This window comes from Schistocerca cancellata, unplaced genomic scaffold, assembly GCF_023864275.1.
Source record: "Schistocerca cancellata isolate TAMUIC-IGC-003103 unplaced genomic scaffold, iqSchCanc2.1 HiC_scaffold_851, whole genome shotgun sequence".
NCBI lineage: Eukaryota > Metazoa > Arthropoda > Insecta > Orthoptera > Acrididae > Schistocerca > Schistocerca cancellata.
The window spans coordinates 62,501-65,000 of NW_026046862.1; the positions used below are offsets into that span (position 1 = coordinate 62,501).

General features: G+C 56.2%; 1 non-coding gene across 1 annotated transcript in view; it reads left to right on the forward strand.

Moving 5' to 3' along the window:
- The first annotated feature begins 1,905 nt into the window (after window positions 1-1,905).
- The window catches only part of LOC126147292 (small subunit ribosomal RNA), a 1,909-nt gene continuing 1,314 nt past the window's right edge, over window positions 1,906-2,500 (forward strand). The window contains exon 1 of the ribosomal RNA XR_007530152.1: window positions 1,906-2,500. This exon is cut by the window's right edge and continues 1,314 nt beyond it. This is a non-coding gene — a ribosomal RNA (small subunit ribosomal RNA).

Below are 2,500 nucleotides of genomic sequence, written 5' to 3' on the forward strand. Positions count from 1 at the left end.
TCAATTTGCACCGCAATGTAACTCAATTTGCACCGCAATGTAACTCAATTTGCACCGCAATGTAACTCAATTTGCACCGCAATGTAACTCAATTTGCACCGCAATGTAATGCAATTTGCACCGCAATGTAATGCAATTTGTACCGCAATCTACCCCCACATTGTGCCTTAACCTAACCCACGTTGTGCCTTAACCTAACCCACATTGTGCCTTAACCTAACCCACATTGTGCCTTAACCTAACCCACGTTGTGCCTTAACCTAACCCACGTTGTGCCTTAACCTAACCCACGTTGTGCCTTAACCTAACCCAAGTTGTGCCTTAACCTAACCCAAGTTGTGCCTTAACCTAACCCAAGTTGTGCCTTAACCTAACCCAAGTTGTGCCTTAACCTAACCCAAGTTGTGCCTTAACCTAACCCAAGTTGTGCCTTAACCTAACCCAAGTTGTGCCTTAACCTAACCCAAGTTGTGCCTTAACCTAACCCAAGTTGTGCCTTACCCTGCTCTGTAATTGGCATATGACACGTTACATTAATGTATTGTCCAACCGCAACCCGCTCAGAATGTTGTGTACACAGCTACGTGTCATCTCCCCATAACAGCTGCATTGCAGTGTGGTACGCCATAGAGACGTGTGGGAGTAATGGACGCAGTGGATGGCGATCAGCATGAGCCGTCTGTTCATGTAGTGGCGCGTGTATGCAGACGTAGTAGTCTCTTCTCACACAATGTGATAGCACGGTGCCCCGCGTTCCACATCTGCGACATGCTACAGAGGCCGGTTGACAGTTGGTCGCGCAATGGACATCGCATACGTACGGGGGCACCTTCCACGTGCCCTCTAGTCGGGCACATTTTGTTGCGTGGATGTGAGCGGATGTAGTGTGTCTTGACACCTGACAGGCAGGCATGCAATAATAGTTGACTTTGCAAACGGGGATGGACGTGTACGTTTACTGGTGACGTTACGCAAATGAACAACTGGTAACCCGTTGTGGTGCGGTTGTCCTTGCTGGAGGTACATCTGTGAGGGCAACGATCGGTACAGCTACGAAGCGGTCCCCACCATACCAACGAACGTGAATGTGAATCTGGGTGTGAAGCGATACGCGGCTGTGGGTGGGTGGGACTGTCCCCGGCCGGTGAGGGGGGGCCGCCCGGCGTGCTGGCCGCGCGGTGCGTGGGCGCACGCGCTACAGCCGGCTGGTGGGGGCGCCCAGTGGCAGGCGCGCCGGCCGACGGACGCGGCAGGCGGCGCAGCTGCGCGCCGGGGCACCCTGCGCGCGGCGCCGTGCAGCCAAAGTGGGTCCTCGCCGGCCCGGTGCGAAGCGCGGTGGACATCTGCAGTGTGCTGGTCCGATTGAGGACTGTGTGCGTTGAGGATGCGCCGCCGCCCGGCACTCGGCGCCGCGACGCCGTCTGCTGCTCGGTCGCCCCAGCGGTTCTCGCTGGTGGTTTGTATCGCAGTTGTGCAGACGTGTTGGCACGTGCGCTGTGCTGGGAGAGTTCGCTTCGGCACCCACGTGGGGCCTTTGCCCTTCTGTGGCGCTGGCGTTGGAGCTGCCGGTCACCGTAGGTGGCGCGTGTTGTCTCCCGCCGGCAATGCCACGACAGCACGCTCCCGGGCCTCTGTCGGCAGCGGCAAGCTCAGTTGGGAGCACGGGTGGTCGCACCTAAAGCGTCTACTCGCCTAACTCCGGGCGATTGCGCCTCTCTCGAACCCGACCAAGTACTTAGGACGGCGCTGCGCGCCGCCGGGACCTGAGAGGGTTTCGAGGTGTATTGTGCAGGGGAGCTCAGCCTCCTCCTGTTTGCAGAATAATTGAGCGGACGCTTGCGTGTTCGCGCGGGCCCCTGGGACACACTCCCGGGCGGCCGGCTGCTCAGCTCTAGTTGACGCAGCTCCCTGGTTGATCCTGCCAGTAGTCATATGCTTGTCTCAAAGATTAAGCCATGCATGTCTCAGTACAAGCCGCATTAAGGTGAAACCGCGAATGGCTCATTAAATCAGTTATGGTTCCTTAGATCGTACCCACGTTACTTGGATAACTGTGGTAATTCTAGAGCTAATACATGCAAACAGAGTCCCGACCAGAGATGGAAGGGACGCTTTTATTAGATCAAAACCAATCGGTCGGCTCGTCCGGTCCGTTTGCCTTGGTGACTCTGAATAACTTTGGGCTGATCGCACGGTCCTCGTACCGGCGACGCATCTTTCAAATGTCTGCCTTATCAACTGTCGATGGTAGGTTCTGCGCCTACCATGGTTGTAACGGGTAACGGGGAATCAGGGTTCGATTCCGGAGAGGGAGCCTGAGAAACGGCTACCACATCCAAGGAAGGCAGCAGGCGCGCAAATTACCCACTCCCGGCACGGGGAGGTAGTGACGAAAAATAACGATACGGGACTCATCCGAGGCCCCGTAATCGGAATGAGTACACTTTAAATCCTTTAACGAGTATCTATTGGAGGGCAAGTCTGGTGCCAGCAGCCGCGG